A 13,343-nucleotide genomic window follows, 5' to 3' on the forward strand; every position below is an offset into this window, starting at 1 on the left:
GTTTTAGATATTTTGATTGGAAAAGAAAAACCTTAAAAGTAATGAGTTTGCTTCCAAATCTAGAAGTTAGAAAAAGAATAATAAAATAATCCTAGAGAAAGTCGATGGAAAGAACCAACAGACTTAAAGACTGAGATTTACAAAATGGAAAATAAAAGAATGGTAGGAAACATTAAAAAGAATGAAAAGCCATTCTTCATTAAAAATAAAAATTAAAAAAATGACAAAGCTGGATCTTTGAAAGAAAACAAAAGAAGGCATAGATTACCAATATCAGACACTAAAAGAGAGGACATGGAATAAAGGTGAAGAATAAAAAACAAGATTGAAAACATACAGAAAATTATCTAGAAAAATAGACTTAAGCAAAAGAAAAAAGAAAAAATAGAATTAAGCAAAATAAATTTAAAAAGAAAATCTGATCTTATTACTGTTTTAGAAATTTAATCCATAGTATATATCAAACTAAAAAAAAGTCGATAATTATGCCAGAGTCCATAAGCTGAATAAACTACAAGAACCAAAATAAAAATAATTAATAATAATAATAATAATTTATGGAGAAAAAAGAAAAAAAAAAGAACTCTTGCTTACATAAACTTCCAGAAACTAATAAAAAGGGGAAAGTATTTAAGTTCACTTAATAAGGTAATCTTATCCAGATGAAAACCAGACAAGGGCAGTACAAAAGAAAATTTACATTCGCGTTTATGTTTAAATAGAGATTAAAAGAAAATCACAAGTAAGATACAGGAGACAGCATCAAGCAATGTTTTAAAAGTACATTCTAATCCTTTATGGGGTTGTTCAAGGAATGCAAAAATGTTTTGTTATTAGAAAGTTCTTTAATGCGGGAGACCTGGGTGGCTCAGCGGTTGAGCATCTGCCTTCGGCTCAGGGTGTGATCTAGAATCCCAGGATCGAGTCCCACATCAGGCTCCCTGCATGTGGAGCCTGCTTCTCCCTCTGCCTCTGTCTCTGCCTCTGTCTCTCTCTCTCTCTCATGAATAAGCAAATAAAATCTTTAAAAAAAAAAAAAAGCTCTTTAGTGCAATTGTGCAATTTACCACATTAACATTAGAGAAGTTGCTACATTTAAAATTATACTGGAATACAAAAATACACATTTGATATTAAGCCAAAAACTCATAATAAAAAATAAAGTCTCAACAGCTTAGGGATAGAGAGTAATTTCCAAAACCAAATGAAAGGGAACTAGGAAAATTCTAAAACAAACACAATACTTAAAAGCAAAATATTAGAATATCTTCTCTAAGATCCATAACATTATATGGTTACCTGATACCAGGGTTTACAATCAGTATTTCTTGGAGACTTTATCCACTAGCATTAAAAAATAAGTAGTAGCTACAATAATAGAGAGGAAAAATATTTAGACAATATGACCATCAATAAAAAAATTCATTAACATATGAAGACTATATTAAAATAAGAGATTTCAAGAAAATTGTTGGATACAACATCCATATGAACAAATTGACAGCATTGCTATTGGTAATTTATAACTTCATCAACATCGAGATACACCAGTGGATATAAGACAGAAGTATTTGTTTTCATGGAAATTAGAAATCAGAACATGTAATTAAAAATTCCTAGTAACAGCCAATAAATAATTTAATTACTTCAATCATTTGATAAACTTTAGTCATTTTTGCCTTTTTTTTTTGAGATACATCTGACATATAACATATCATAAAACTACCTCTTCTAAATTGTACACATCAGTGGTTGTTAGTAATATTCACAAGGGTGTGCAACCATCACTCCTATATGGTTCTGAAACTTTTTCTCACCCCCAAAAAGACCTGCTATCCATTAGAAGTCACTCCCATTCCCTTCATTTCCTAGTCTGTTAGCCAATACTTTTTCTGTCTTTATGAATTAGCATATTCTGGAAATTTAATTAATTAACTAAAGACGTGGGGAAAAGGGGCAGAGGGAGAGAAAGAATCTCAAGCAGACTCTGTGCCAAGTGTGGAGCCAGATGTAGGGCTCTATCTCATGACCTCGAGATCATGACCTAACCCAAAATCAAGAGTCAGATGCCCAATACACTGAGCCACCCAGGCACCTGGAAATTCCATTTAAATGGAATCATACAACATGTGACCTTTTGTGTTGGTCTACTTTTGCTTGTCATAACATGTTATCTGGATATAGAAAAATTTGAACCCTCATACTTTGTTAGTAAAAATGTAAAATGGTGTAGCCATGTGAAAAACAGTTTAGTTGTTCCTCAAAAAGTTAGAGTTATCATATGATCTAATGTAGAATTTTTGTCTTTTTTAAATTCAATTTCCAAATAATTGACCTAACCTTAGTAAACAGCCACTCCCTCACTTGCAGTTATTCTATAAGCCCACAAAAGGCAACATAATGTAGTATTTGAACACCAAAACTCTGGGAGCACCTGGGTGGCTCAGTTGGTTAAGCAACTGACTTTTGATTTCAGTGAGGTCATGATCTCAGGGTTATAAGATCGGGCCCTGAGTAAGGTTCCATGGTGGGTGTGGAGCCTGCTTAAGATTCTCTCTCTCACTCCATTTGTCCCTCCTCCCGCACCGCTAGTGAATGCTCTCTCTTTCTCTAATAATAATAATAATAATAATAATAATAATAATAAATACCCAAACTATAAAATCAGGAATATCTATGTTTAAATCTGTCTTACTATTTTACTTGGTGTTGACCTCTGTAAAATGTCAATAATATTACCATCTTCAGTGGGTTGCTATGAGGACCAAATAGTTAATTCATATAAACTGTCTAGAATGGTGCCTGAAAGAGAGCAGCAACTCATTTACTCAGCAAATACTTTTGAACTTCAGTTATTCCATCTTACATTATCTTACATGCTAGAGATATAATGATGAGAGAATAAACATATTTAAAAAACCCTCACTCTCCATGTTTCCATTCTATTGAAAAAAACATGCATTTTTTTTAGTTTTATTTGTTCATGAGAGATGCAGATAGAGAGAGTCAGAGACATAGACAGAAGAAGAAGCAGGTTCCCTGCAGAGAGCGGGATGGGAGACTTGAGCCTAGGACCTGGGATCATGCCCTGACCTGGAGGCAGATGCTGAACCACTGAGCCACCCCAGCAACCCAAAAACATGTACATTTTAATGTTATTATGTTTCTTTTATTACATTAAATGTTGATATATTAAAAATAGTATATATTTATAAATCTAAATATAATAAAATCAGATGGTGATAAAGTTTATGAAGAAAAATAAAGCTGAAAGTAATAGAGAACATGTGTGTGATATATGCAAATACGTAGTCATGGGTGTTACCTTTGTGAAGGTGACATCACTGCAGAGACCTGAATGAAATAAAATGCAGATATTTATAGGTACAACATTAGAGCATTAGAGACAAAGTAGAGACAAATGTGAATTTCTTGATGGCATTAGTTCTGGTGGCCTAGGAATAGCATGGATGCCAGAGTGGATGCAAAGTGATGGAGCTGCAGGATGATAACAATGAGGTCAGAGAGACAGAATCCAGCAAAGTAGAGGCCTGTGATAGTTGCAGGACAAGGAACAAGAGTGTGGTTCCTTAGGTCAAGTAAAGAAAATAGAACCAAAAGGAGGAGGTGACCAACTGTCCCATTTTACTCAGAAATCTCCCAGTTTTACCATGGATACTGAGACATCTGGTCACTCACAAAAGAATACTGAAAACTGACATTGGAATTGGCAACACAGAAACCTTTCTTGCCCTTCGTAAAAGTATGAGTAAAATGGAGGGAAAGCCTGATTTTCTTAAGTATTCAAGAGAATATAGGAGGAAATACCAAATTAGGTTCATGAAGAATACAGTCTTTCAGAATTTTTCTATAAAGAGAACAGAAGAAGGGAAAATAGATCATGGGTTTTCAGTTGTTTTTCTTCATTTTTATTAAAAATATTGAACCTGACCCAACTTCTTACATTCAATGACTTTCTTAATTCATCAGTATGGTGATATACCACCTTTTAACATTTGTTCTGCTTTAGACTAAATGTTTGTGTCCTTCCAAAATTCACCTGTTAAATCCTAATGCCCAATGTGATGGTATTTGGCTTTGGGAATTTGATTAGGTTATGAGGACAGAGACCTTGTGACTGGGGTTAGTGCCCTTATGAAAGAAGCCCCCTTTCCTCCTTGTGAGGACAAAGCGAAAAAAGGGCCTCCTATGAACAAGGAATCAGGGCCTCTCCAACACTGAATCTGAGGATATCTTAATCTTGAACTTCATAGGCTCCAGAATTGTGAGAAATAAATTTGTCTTATAAGCCACTCCTTTTGTGATGTTCTATCATAAAAACCTGAATGAACTAAGACACTCCCCAATAATTCTTAGAATTAAGGAATTTTGGAGAAGCCCCTAATATTTAATAATCCCATTTGAAAGTCCTTCTTTCTTAATTGTTTTGAACAATTTGAATTCTATATTTTCTTCAAGGCCCATTTAATTTTTTTTAAGATTCTATTTATTTATCCATGAGAGACACAGAGAGAGAGGTAGAGACACAGGCAGAGGGACAAGCAGGCTCCTGCAGGGAGCCCAGTGTGAGACTCAATCCCAGGATCTGGGATCATGCCCTGAGTCAAAGGCAGGTGCTCAACCACTGAGCCCCCCAGGTGTCCCATCGAGGCCATTTAAAATGTTGTTTTCCTTGAGATTCAATTATATCCTCTAATTTTTTGTTTGTTTTTGTGGTGTTTTTAATTGGCTTTGACATATATCACATTCCTAGAGCCCTAGTAGATCTTAAACTTCTGGGTAGTGACACATTTCTATTTCTTCTGTCTCCTGTTTTATTCTCAGTGCATATATGTATGAATATATGTATGTATATATTATATACACACCCCAACCAAATGTTTGCTAGCTTGATTCAGTTTGAGGATGCAGTTCTAGTATATCTGAAGTGCTTTACTGTTAGGTTTCAAAAACCAAGGAAGTCTCAGTTCTAAGAGTAATGGATGAAGATATACTGTGTTTTGGGTGAATTTACAACATAAATCTTCTAATGGGCATGCCCAGATTCTCTCTGCAAAGTTATCTGACTAGGTACTGCATGTAGGTTCAGTACGTTGCTTTAGCTGAACGATGCTTTACTGCCAATACCCACTTCATTATTATTTATCTCAAAATAATAGAAATACATTATTCTCTCTTTTCTGTGGTGATGTTCAAATAGCGAGCCCAATTGTAGTGTTCTGTTCTTCTCCTAGAGCTGTAATTTAAATTCTGAGATACTCAGAATGAGAAATTAGAATGCCTTTTGCTTCATTTATAAAACCTGACAGCTTAATTCCAAATACTTTGGAGATTTAATTAATGAGAAGTGAATCAACCCTTCAACATTAAAAAGAAAATCTATAATTTGGCCTCATCTAGTGAGCAGAGCAAAATGTCAAATTATTGTAGGCCAATGGACAGGATTTTTTATAACTTTTATGATGTAGATGTTTCATAATAATGTCAAAACTTCTGCTCTATTAAGCCAGCATGTAACTGATCCAATACAAATTGCCCATGACACTAAATTGTATTGATGTCTTATCACAGAGATAAAGTTGGCTGTGGAAAGTGGGCCATGCTCCATCTGCAGCAAAAGAAAGATATTTGGGAAATCAAGTGACCAAGCTACTTACCCCTTCTGGAATTGCTTGCCTATTGCAGGAGCTCTGAGGTATACTTGCTTAACCTTGAGTAATAAGAGTCGAAAGATCTAAATTGAAACTGACAGTCAGGTTTTATATGGTAATTTTCTATTTGCTCCTGCTTCTCTTTTTACTCAGCTTTTAGGTATATACAGTGTATCCATTAAAAGCACTCTAAGTTTCAAATTCTGTAGGATCAAATGCTTGGACTAGACAGCAAATGAAAATGTTGACAAATGTGATTTGCGCAAGTTGCTGCATTTATACCACTTTCCAGAGTATGTATATTTCTCCTTCAATTGTCAGAAGTAATTAAGAGCTACAAATAATTTGATAATAGCTCATTATAATACTATGTGCATGTATTTGCAATTATAAAAGATTTTGATATCACAAAGCCTTGAATTTACAAATCATGATAAGTTTTTCCACAATTATATATTTATGGAATATAGAAAAACACAAAAAGCTGGGGATATGAGAGATGGGAATATTTTGTTTTTATGAATGGTCAAATGAAATACAAATATTTAGCCAAGGTAAAGCAATGTTGAAAATAACTTTTCAAGTAAATAAAAAACTAAGGTGGAGCATAAGGATTAGGAACATTGTTTAATGCTTAAAAAGGCAGTGTACGAAGGATAGAGATCATAGGAAGGTGTATTTCAACTCAACAAAAGAAGTATGCTCGTATGTTTATTTAGCATTCTTTCAACATTGAGTTGGTTGGTTGGGGTAGGAAGTGACTTTTCCATCTCTGGATATTTAAGCAAAGCATATGGGATTAAAGTAGGGGTTTTCAATCTTGTTTTGACTATGTCTCCTACTACAAAATACCTTTAACACTGCCCTTAATAAACACATGTAAGCTTTATAAATATCATGTAAATGATATTTGTCATTGATACCTATGATATATTCTGATACTATTTATACATGTTAAAAAAAACTAGTGTTATGACTCTCAACATTTATTTTTGCATATTACTAATATTTCATAACAGACTCTTGGAAAACAATAAAATAAATATTCCCTTAAAACTTTCAGTCTTATGATTCTTTCAAAATAAAATAATAGTACACAACAAAATGATGCAAACAAATCCCCATAACAACTTTGCATCTTTATTGTTTGAATCAGCTAAATCTGACTTATAACTGACCCAGAGCTGGAAAAGATTGTTTCTCAGTCACATGCTGGAGGTCTTAATCCTTTCTAGAATCATATCTGAGTCTTTGGAGGCCCAGTGTCTTAGTCCATTCAGGTTGCTATTTAAAAAATATTACTAGGTAGCTTGTAAACAACAGAACTTTGTTTCTCACCATTATGAAGACTAGGAAATCAAGATTAAGTTGCCAGAATGGTCTTATTCCAGTAAAAACTCTCTTCCTGGTTCATAGCCAGTACCTTCTCCTTGAGTCGTTTCATGGTAAGAAAAGCAAGGAATCTCTGTGGGTTTTTTCATAAAGCACTAATTCCACTTATGAAGGCTCCACCCTCATGACTTAAGCACCTCCCAAAGGCCCCATTTCCTAATGCCAGCATCTCTGAAGATTAAAATTTCAATATATGAATGGGGGGAGTGCACATGAACATTTATACCATAGCATCCAGAAATTCAGGAGAAGGCAAGGAAAGAACACTAATCACCAGTGTCAGAGTCACCCTTGAAGTGTTCATTGCCCCAAATCCTGTGGATCTTGAGATGAACAGCCCTGCTAACTCTAGAAGAATAGACAAGGAATCTTCAGTTTCAGCACTCATAGCCACAGTTCTGAACATCTGGTTCCCTTGACAGGAGAGACTGGAAATCTCAGTATCTGTGATGGAACAAACCATCACAATCTTGGATGCATAATATGTGTATTATGTTAAATGTATAATCAAAATAGAATACTACCAAAATGTGGCAACCCACTACTCTATTTTTGCATATATCTTTATTTTGTACTTTTTTGAAAAGTTATATGTAATTCAATACCCCTTCATTGTATTAACATTTAGTTAGTTGCTAGTTTGGGTAAAATCATGTAAATAATAGTGACTTGAGGTTATACTATAAAAATAATTGATACAAAAATATCATAGACCTGATTTAAATTCCCGTGTATTCTTACTTCATGTGCCCGAAAGTCATCGTTTTCCTTATCTGTAAAATAGTTCTCAAACCTGTAGGGTTGTCTGAAGGTTAAGCCATAGAAGAGTGCTTATAACTGTCAGAGCCAAAAGAACTTACACAGACATGACAACATAATGTAATGTGATGTCCTACATGGAACCCTGAACAGCAAAAGGACATTAGGCAAAAAGTTAAGGAAATCCAAATAGAAAATAGACTTAATAGTGTATCAAAAAAAAAAAAATGATGTATCAATATTGGTTCATTAATTGTGACAAATGTACCATACCAATTTAAAATGTTAAAAATAGGGAAAAGTATATGGAAACCCCCCAAACTATCTTTGCATTGTTCTCGCAGATATACAAATATTATCAAATTAAAAGTTTATTAAAAAGAATGCCTTAAACAAACCACACAATTATTTAATACACATACAAGGACTTTGTGGATATGTAGACATATTATATGTATTCGTATATTCAAAGGTATTGATTGAATATATATGTATGTACACATAAATAATATATGTGCATGCATATAAGTTCCAATACTCATAAAAATGCACATATATACATAGCATGCTTACATACACATGCAAATATAGGAGAGATGGATTTCTAATAAGCTTCTCTCCTCAATTTTTGAAAGTTCTCAAAATTTTTGCAAGTTATATGAAATAGAATAGAATGAAGAGATATTTAATTTTTTCTCTAGTTTTAAATCTTGAATTTCATAACAGATTTAATGAGGACTTCTTAAGTTTCTAAGATTTCACTAATGATGCAGGTATGGTTTACATAAATCTGTATTAAAGCAGTGATTAAATCATCTTCTGAAGATGATAACCAGTTTGTATTCCCTTTTTTAAAAGATGTTATTTACTTATTTGAGAGAGAAACAAGGAGCAGGGGGAGGGGCAGGAGAAGAAGGGGAAGCCGACTTCCCACTGAGCAGATCAGCCCCACTGACCTGAGCTGAAGGCAGAGGCTTAACCAGTTGAACCACCCAGGCACCCCAATCAGTTTGTATTCTGAAAAGGGTATGATTTAGTAACAGCAGACCAAAGGACTCTACTGAAGGCCTGTATCTACAATTCAGCTTAATTGGCTATTAGAAGTTTCATTCTGTTGATATTATTAATTCAGAAACCTGCATTCTTATATAACAGCTAATTGCCACTTGACATTTAAGCAAATTTTACCTGTTTTTATTTTCCCCTTGGGCCTCAAATTATTACTTTATATTATTAGGTTTCCATTTCCTGATCTAACTAATAATAGGTAAATCCACAATACTGATGTCATTTAAAAGTAACATTTAATAATATAGCCTAACATCTCTTTTCTAACATTAAAATACCAAAAAACTGCAAAATAGCTTTTTCACATTCACCCATCTCCTTTCAACATATGCAGTCAACAGACATCACAATATTAGGAACACATACTTTGGAATTAGAATTGAATTGAGATATTGTCCCTGCTATTCTATTTGTGCAAGTTTTGATTTTCTTACCTGAATGAAATTAAGCAATGATATAAAATCCTATATATCCTGAAAGCATTAAATAACTATTTGAGATAATGTGGCCATCAGCCCAGGTGCCTTCTTCCCAACATTCACCAACACCCTCTCATAACCACTTCATGACAGAGTTCTATTTATTATTCTTTCTCCAATGTACTCAGATTTCTTTTCATCCAGAATTAACCTCATGACTATCTTGTTGGATTTTTTTTTAAAAGATTTTATTTATTAATTCATGACAGACACACAGAGAGAGAGGCAGAGACACGGGCAGAGGGAGAAGTAGGCTGCATGCAAGGAGTCCCATGTAGGACAAGATTACAGATCCCAGGATCTTGCCCTGAGCCAAAGGCAGACGCTCAACCACTGAGCCACCCAGGAGTCCCGACTATCTTGTTTTAATTCTCCTTTGTGAATTTTGAAAACCACTAGATTTAATATTTTACCACCATGTACTTCGGCAATTCTCTATCTGAAGTAGTATTTTGGCTTTCATTACAAGCTTTTATCATATCTAGACTCCATATAATACTGTGTTATTTAAATTTTACCTATATAAAATTATATCATAGAAATGAGAATTCCATTAGATAAAATATTATGGTGTTAGAATAAATTAAAAATCCCTTTTTACTTATTATAGTAAATAGTAAATAGTTTATTTTAAATCTGTGTAAAATAATTAAATTTCTTAAAGATGATTTTCTTACTATAAAGAAGTACTAAAAGATGTTACAGCAAACAGAAGACCATTTAAAGGTTAGTCATTTTTAGTTAAAAAAATGTAGTTAAAATATATCATACAAAGACTAAGGAATGATGCTTTTATCCCCTGATTACTTATTTTGTAATGATTTGAAACCCTCCTATAATTTGTATCCTTGAAGTCAGCTTGCCTATGGAAAATCTAGATTGATCTGCATGATGTAAACATGAATGCAAGCACCAAAAAAGGAAATCAAAAAAGTGATAATAAACTAGAATATTAGGATAAAAAAAGACTAGGATAAATTAAGATGAAATTGCATACTAAAGCATATACAATCCAAAAGAAGGTAGGAAGGTGAAAATATAATGAACAAAAACATATTAGACAATAGAACATGAACAGCAAGGGTACACACTTAAACCTACTCATACTGATAATTATAGTAAATTTACATTGTTTTTAAAAGCCAAATACTAGAGAGGTCTGGTGGCTCAGTGGTTGAGCCTCTGCCTTCAGCTCAGGTAGTGATCCCGGGGTCCTGGAATCAAGTTCTGCATCGAGTCCCCACAAAGAGCCTGCTTCTCCCTCTGCCTATGTCTACCTCTCTCTGTGTCTCTCATGAATTTAAAAAAAAAAAAAAAGCCAAATACTAGACAGATCATCAAAGTGTATAAAGCATGACTCAACAATATTGTGTTTATATGTAATATATAAAGTAATATGTAGGTTAAAAGTAAAAAGATGGAAAAAGATATGACATTTAAAAAGTGATTAGAAAGCTGGAGTAACAGCATGCACATCAAACAGAACAGATTTGAGGATCAAAAATTTATTACCAGTAAAAGGTGTCTGGGACCTAATTTCCACTGTTGAGGAGGGGAGGTTTTCCCATGTACTACCAAGTGATTCTCTGGACACAAACTAAGTGTAGAACAATCTAACTAAATTCTATCGACTGATGCTATCTACTCAAGTCAGTATCAGATCCTATGGGTTACAGACTCAGTCCTACAAAACACTCCCTCTCCTCGTGGCCTTCAGATGCCAGTTGAAAGCCCAGGTTATGTGACCAACTGGCTATAGATTGGAGGTCCCAATGACCTATGCTGCCTTGGACTTGATCAATTTGCTAGATCAACTCACAGAACTCGGAGAAATATTAAACTTACTAGATCATGGGTTTATTATCAAAAGATATTACTTAGGAAAAGCCAGATGGAAGAGATGCACAGGGCAAATGTATGGGGAGGGGAGGGGAGGGAAAGATGGACAAAAGGGTCAAAACTCCTATGCCTTCTTGGAGCAGACTGTTCTCCCTAAATCTCTACCAACTTGAAAGGTCTCCCTGCTTTCTGGGTTTTTATGGAAGCTTCATTATATAGACGTGAGTGGTTAAATTCTTGGCCATTGGTGATTGGACTGTATCTCTAGCACCTTTCTTTTCCTACAAGGTCAGAGGATGGGACTGAAAGTTTCAACTCTCTACTCACAGGGTTGGTTTCCATGGAAAACAATTCCCCACCTTCAGGGGATTTCCAAATTCATCTTATAAACCCCATTCTTCTAAACCCAGTTGTGATCGAAAGGGATTTGTTATGTATAGCAAGACACCCATTTCATCTTTAAGGGTCTGAAGCTATTTTAGGAACTGAGGACAAGAAACCAAATATTATAATGAAAAATCTAAAAGTGTCCACATCTAAGAATAAAAATGTAAATACCTGAAAAACCATATATACCCCCAACCTTCCATCTCACTCTGTAATGTCTCTTTCTGACTCTCCATAAAAAGCAGGATATCTGAATTCCATTTGTTCCTGAATTATTTTATAGTGTAGGTGAAAATAATCTGCAATTTACTTCCACTAATATTTGTGCATATTTACCCTACAGATAATACAAAACCAAGTTTCCTGAGAAGAGCGTAATTCTTTCAAATGCAATCTATGTACATTTAGTATTTTTATTTTACAGTATTTAGAACAACCACGGCTAACTTTTTTCAGCATACAGATTATTAGTAGTCCATTAAGGCTAGTTGGGTTTTTCCCCCTTTAAGTCTTTCTATAATCCATTTATTTTTTCATTTAAAAAATACAATAACAAGAAAACTTCATGTTCCAAAGTAGTGTAAATTCTTCTGGAATTCTTTATCCTGGCTAGGGATTGGACTGCCTGTAGCCTAAAAGGGTGAGTGGGACTCCAAATTTATTTAATCAGAGTAATCAGAATTGTCACATGTGAGACATCTTAAGAGGAGTCGACTTTGGCATCCCAAAATTTGCCTAGTTGGAATCCAGATTATCTTGAGCATGTTATTTTTAAGAAATAGCAGATTTAGGATAAACCTAAAACTCAATGATTTTACCCTTTTGTAAGAAACATTTACATTCCTAAGGGAAATCTCCATTTGTAAAATAATCTACCTCTGTACCAGGAAAAGGAGGATGATTAGATCTCTAGAAAAGTTTATCCATGGAGAAGGCAAGGATTTAAATTTGCATAATAACTATAGCTTTCCTGTGCTTTACCTGACAACCTCCTATAATTAGCTGTTCACCCTCTAAAATCTTCTTTTGAACTGCTAACTCTGGGAAACGAACTAGGGGTGGTAGAAGGGGAGGAGGGCGGGGGGTGGGAGTGAATGGGTGACAGGCACTGGGTGTTATTCTGTATGTTAGTAAATTGAACACCAATAAAAAATAAATTAAAAAAAAATAAATAAAAAAAATAAAATCTTCTTTTGAATTTAGTTGAAAAAGTTATTTAAGGTGATGGCTTGAGCCATTTCAGGGAGTTTTCCTGGGTGTCTCCCATATATACAGGATGCTATATATATATATATATAAACCCATGATCTAGTAAGTTTATATATATATAAACTTCTGTTTGTTTTGCTCCTGTTAATCTAGCACACTAAAACTGCAATAGACGCTAGATGTCAGCCTTCTGTGATCCTCTCAAGTGACCTCAAGGAGCCATCAAAAAAAGGAAGAACTGGAAAACCAGGTAAGCAAAAGCATGCAGGCAATATGTTTTAATAAATCAGGTATGACAGCAACATAATGTATTAGGATGACCTAAAGATCTAATGTCTAAGTAGAAATCAGAAAAACTTTAATTTTTATAACCATAACAAATTATACCTTGTGACATGTATGTATCTGGAAAACTCCTTCCTCTTTTGCATATGTAATCCCCTGGAGCTAACAAGCTTCAGAGCAGTTCTTCAGAGCAATCTGAAAAACTGTCTTCTGGCTATAGTCCTAAGTAAGAAAATGAATAAAGCATTTACTA

General features: G+C 34.2%; 1 long non-coding RNA gene across 1 annotated transcript; it reads right to left on the bottom strand.

Moving 5' to 3' along the window:
* Positions 1-806: 806 nt before the first annotated feature.
* LOC112650400 (uncharacterized) lies at positions 807-7,914 on the bottom strand. The gene is made up of 6 exons (XR_003130135.2): positions 7,779-7,914; positions 5,679-5,731; positions 3,326-3,354; positions 2,696-2,802; positions 1,300-1,368; positions 807-1,022 (listed from the first exon to the last, which is right to left on the bottom strand). It is a non-coding gene; the product is annotated as an uncharacterized LOC112650400 (long non-coding RNA).
* Between the last annotated feature and the right edge of the window lie 5,429 nt (positions 7,915-13,343).

The sequence above is a fragment of the Canis lupus genome, chromosome 11 (assembly GCF_003254725.2).
Source record: "Canis lupus dingo isolate Sandy chromosome 11, ASM325472v2, whole genome shotgun sequence".
NCBI lineage: Eukaryota > Metazoa > Chordata > Mammalia > Carnivora > Canidae > Canis > Canis lupus.